The following is a 5,600-nucleotide window of genomic DNA, read 5'->3' as shown; positions in this document are numbered from 1 at the left end:
CGCGGCCCCCCGCCCCCCTCCGTCACCGCGCGGCTCCACGTCCTCCTCCGTCACCGCGCGGCTCCACGTCCTCCTCCGTCACCGCGCGGCTCCACGTCCTCCTCCCTCACCGCGCGGTTCCACGTCCTCCTCCCTCACCGCGCGGCTCCACGTCCTCATCCCTCACCGCGCGGCTCCACGTCCTCCTCCGTCACCGCGCGGCTCCACGTCCTCCTCCGTCACCGCGCGGCTCCACGTCCTCCTCCGTCACCGCGCGGCTCCACGTCCTCCTCCGTCACCGCGCGGCTCCACGTCCTCCTCCGTCACCGCGCGGCTCCACGTCCTCCTCCGTCACCGCGCGGCTCCACGTCCTCCTCCGTCACCGCGCGGCTCCACGTCCTCCTCCGTCACCGCGCGGCTCCACGTCCTCCTCCGTCACCGCGCGGCTCCACGTCCTCCTCCGTCACCGCGCGGCTCCACGTCCTCCTCCGTCACCGCGCGGCTCCACGTCCTCCTCCGTCACCGCGCGGCTCCACGTCCTCCTCCGTCACCGCGCGGCTCCACGTCCTCCTCCGTCACCGCGCGGCTCCACGTCCTCCTCCGTCACCGCGCGGCTCCACGTCCTCCTCCGTCACCGCGCGGCTCCACGTCCTCCTCCGTCACCGCGCGGCTCCACGTCCTCCTCCGTCACCGCGCGGCTCCACGTCCTCCTCCGTCACCGCGCGGCTCCACGTCCTCCTCCGTCACCGCGCGGCTCCACGTCCTCCTCCGTCACCGCGCGGCTCCACGTCCTCCTCCGTCACCGCGCGGCTCCACGTCCTCCTCCGTCACCGCGCGGCTCCACGTCCTCCTCCGTCACCGCGCGGCTCCACGTCCTCCTCCGTCACCGCGCGGCTCCACGTCCTCCTCCGTCACCGCGCGGCTCCACGTCCTCCTCCGTCACCGCGCGGCTCCACGTCCTCCTCCGTCACCGCGCGGCTCCACGTCCTCCTCCGTCACCGCGCGGCTCCACGTCCTCCTCCGTCACCGCGCGGCTCCACGTCCTCCTCCGTCACCGCGCGGCTCCACGTCCTCCTCCGTCACCGCGCGGCTCCACGTCCTCCTCCGTCACCGCGCGGCTCCACGTCCTCCTCCGTCACCGCGCGGCTCCACGTCCTCCTCCGTCACCGCGCGGCTCCACGTCCTCCTCCCTCACCGCGCGGTTCCACGTCCTCCTCCCTCACCGCGCGGCTCCACGTCCTCATCCGTCTCCGCGCTCCACGTCCTCATCCGTCACCGCGCGGCTCCGCGTCCTCCTCCGTCACCGCGCGGCTCCACGTCCCCATCCCTCACCGCGCGGCTCCACGTCCTCATCCGTCTCCGCGCTCCACGTCCTCATCCGTCACCGCGCACCGCGTCCTCATCCGTCACCGCGCGCCGCGTCCTCCACCGTCACCGCGCGCCGCGTCCTCCACCGTCACCGCGCGGCTCCGCGTCCTCCACCGTCACCGCGCGGCTCCACGTCCTCATCCGTCACCGCGCGCCGCGTCCTCATCCGTCACCGCGCGGCTCCGCGTCCTCATCCGTCACCGCGCGCCGCGTCCTCATCCGTCACCGCGCGGCTCCGCGTCCTCATACACTCATCCATTTCCTGGGGCCTTCAATGTCCATCACAAAGAGCACGGGAACCGGTTCCTTCCAGAGCGGGTACAATATAATGTTGCATCGGAGGGCGTGTCTCTGATATTGGCTCCTCCCATCAGGTGAAACTGCAACTTCTGTCAGACTGAAACCAACTTTATTGTTCCAGCACAAAAATGACAACACCTCGCTGGCACCTTCCACCCCCCACCGGGGGACAGGCATTGCGCCGCCATGTTGAATAAAACGGTCGTCTACATATTGTGATGCGTTGAAGGCCGACAGGAAATGGATTGGCCCTATAATGTGAGTGGGCCCCGGATACATCTAATGACTCCACATAGGCCGCCTCATCTGAAGGTTTCCTTCTCCACACTTTCCCCGAATGTGAAAGATAGCAATAGACGGGGGATGGGCGGGTATGTCTTCCAAGGGATCCGTCCACCCAAGAAGTGGCATTTCAGCAGAAGGCGGAGTTCTGGAGGTCAGGCTTCTTCCATCTCTGGAGGACTCCTGTCCTGGCCCCACCCATCTCTGGAGGACTCCTGTCCTGGCCCCACCCATCTCTGGAGGACTCCTGTCCTGGCCCCACCCATCTCTGGAGGACTCCTGTCCTGGCCCCACCCATCTCTGGAGGACTCCTGTCCTGGCCCCACCCATCTCTGGAGGACTCCTGTCCTGGCCCCACCCATCTCTGGAGGACTCCTGTCCTGGCCCCACCCATCTCTGGAGGACTCCTGTCCTGGCCCCACCCATCTCTGGAGGACTCCTGTCCTGGCCCCACCCATCTCTGGAGGACTCCTGTCCTGGCCCCACCCATCTCTGGAGGACTCCTGTCCTGGCCCCACCCATCTCTGGAGGACTCCTGTCCTGGCCCCACCCATCTCTGGAGGACTCCTGTCCTGGCCCCACCCATCTCTGGAGGACTCCTGTCCTGGCCCCACCCATCTCTGGAGGACTCCTGTCCTGGCCCCACCCATCTCTGGAGGACTCCTGTCCTGGCCCCACCCATCTCTGGAGGACTCCTGTCCTGGCCCCACCCATCTCTGGAGGACTCCTGTCCTGGCCCCACCCATCTCTGGAGGACTCCTGTCCTGGCCCCACCCATCTCTGGAGGACTCCTGTCCTGGCCCCACCCATCTCTGGAGGACTCCTGTCCTGGCCCCACCCATCTCTGGAGGACTCCTGTCCTGGCCCCACCCATCTCTGGAGGACTCCTGTCCTGGCCCCACCCATCTCTGGAGGACTCCTGTCCTGGCCCCACCCATCTCTGGAGGACTCCTGTCCTGGTCCCCACCCATCTCTGGAGGACTCCTGTCCTGGCCCCACCCATCTCTGGAGGACTCCTGTCCTGGCCCCACCCATCTCTGGAGGACTCCTGTCCTGGCCCCACCCATCTCTGGAGGACTCCTGTCCTGGTCCCCACCCATCTCTGGAGGTCTCCTGTCCTGGTCCCCACCCATCTCTGGAGGACTCCTGTCCTGGCCCCACCCATCTCTGGAGGACTCCTGTCCTGGCCCCACCCCTCTCTGGAGGACTCCTGTCCTGGTCCCCACCCATCTCTGGAGGACTCCTGTCCTGGCCCCACCCGTCTCTGGAGGACTCCTGTCCTGGCCCCACCCGTCTCTGAGTCTCACCTAAGGATTGTGGGAGATCCCTCACAATGGGCGGAGCCGGGAACCCTCCAGAATCCCCCAAATCCCGGAGTATCACTTCTGAATGGAGTCGCCCTTTAATTCTCTGATAATAATTATTTATTTTTTGTAGAATATTCCGCTGAATGTAAATTTAGATATAAAGCGGAAATCTAATCTGCAACCAAAGATACGGGAAGTGGTAACCAATAGCAACGGATTGTGTCCCCGGACATTGGAACGGCCCCAGTGAGCCGGCCAGGGGCCCCAATCTCCAGGTTCCGACTCGTAGGATCTACAAACAAAGCTGATCGGATCTCCGGAACGTTCCGTTGTATGGATCGGATCTCCGGAACGTTCCGTTGTATGGATCGGATCTCCGGAACGTTCCGTTGTATGGATCGGATCTCCGGAACGTTCCGTTGTATGGATCGGATCTCCGGAACGTTCCGTTGTATGGATCGGATCTCCGGAACGTTCCGTTGTATGGATCGGATCTCCGGAACGTTCCGTTGTATGGATCGGATCTCCGGAACGTTCCGTTGTATGGATCGGATCTCCGGAACGTTCCGTTGTATGGATCGGATCTCCGGAACGTTCCGTTGTATGGATCGGATCTCCGTAACGTTCCGTTGTCTCTCAGCAGATTGTGGGGCACTGTTTGAGGCTATTGATTGGTATTCGGAGATCCTGGAAAGGGGCGGGTTCATTTTGGGGTCACGGGTTGACCTCTGGGTCCAGGTTACGGAGTCTCCATTGTGGAAGTTGGTGCCGCTCGCCGGATGACGCACCAATCCCGACTTTAGCTGCTATTAACACATGGGCACTCCACACAACCAATCCTACAACTGTGCAATAAAGCATGGCTCCTCCCCCTTTCTATAGCCCCTCCCTCTTCCCGGGGCCCCTACAGATACGGTACTCTATTACTCGCTTGGCTTCTCACTGACCGGAATGTATTCTGGCGGAAAATCCGACCTCTGCAACGTTCAAATCTGAACCTTAAAGGATCCGTCCACCCAGAACTGACATTGTGTCTTCTATTCCATTGCCCAGATCCCGCCCTGGCCCCGCCCACCTTGCGGCTCGGTCAGCTTTCGGATCTCATATTCCCTCCACTGGACTCTGTACACATATAAATGGAGGAGACAGTGGGAGGAGCCTGACAACCTTTGTTGACTTGAGGTGGAGCCAGAACCTCCACGGGGGCGGGGCTACTGGGTGATTGACGTCCTTGGCCCCTAGGTGGGTGGGTGGACTTTGTGTTTTAAGGTCCAGTAACCTCTTAGCTGCCGAAGTGGAATCCTCTGGACTTTGCCGGACATTTTGGCGTCTTTTATGTCTGAGGTTCGGTCACAATTAACCCTTCAGGAGCCGATTAGAAAAACACCCCCAAAACGTGGCCCCGCAGAGAACACTCCAGGCTGATGAATGCTGAATTCTGATTGGCTGCTGTCGCTTGCGAAAAGTTTGGACCTTATTGTTGCTCCGCCCATTCTGTCACAGAATACGCCGATTGTTTTCTTTGCCCCTCCCCCGAGGATCCCTGGTGTATATATCTGTAATGATTGTATAATGTATGGACCGTTCTGCTTTCCTCTCTCCGCCGGGTCATGTGACGCGGCATTGGGGGGCCAATTTACAACTGTGAAGTTCTCAGCCCGCCCAGGGGTGACGGCGATACTTTCCTATGTCGCCCACAGCCCTGGGAGCGCAGTACAAGCCACAATATTGTCTCTCTTGTTAAACACACCGTGCCTGTAACGTTTACACCGGAGCCCCCAACCCCCCACTTCCTGCCAACAATAAACACATTCATGTGAAACGCGTCTCTGCTCATTGTACTGTGTGTATGTGTGACGATGGAAGCTTGCCTGACCCGCGGGGGCGGGGCTACTCATGTCCCCAGAGGTCATGTATGATATTGGAAGGGCCACCGGTATAAAAATCAATTCATGATCCTCATCATCTGCACCGACCAATGGGAAGATGACGATCACTTCCAGAACATTATTCCAGGTATTCAATATTCCCGATATTCATTATTCCAGGTATTCATATGTTCCAGGTATTCATATATTCCAGGTATTCATTATTCCAGGTATTCATATGTTCCAGGTATTCATATGTTCCAGGTATTCATATATTCCAGGTATTCATTATTCCAGGTATTCATATGTTCCAGGTATTCATATGTTCCAGGTAGTCATTATGTACAGTACGTGTGTTACATGTTCCCAGCACACGGCAACAATAGAGTCACAATTCTCTCCTGATGAACGACCAATAGCTGCGCTGGGAGCAATACATGTGTTTAAAGTGATACACCCGTGTGTAGTACATGTGTATGTCAGGTGATAGACCCGT

Source organism: Nanorana parkeri, unplaced genomic scaffold (genome assembly GCF_000935625.1).
Source record: "Nanorana parkeri isolate BGI_ZX_2015 unplaced genomic scaffold, ASM93562v1 scaffold4154, whole genome shotgun sequence".
NCBI classification, from domain to species: domain Eukaryota; kingdom Metazoa; phylum Chordata; class Amphibia; order Anura; family Dicroglossidae; genus Nanorana; species Nanorana parkeri.
This window is presented reverse-complemented; position numbering follows the sequence as displayed.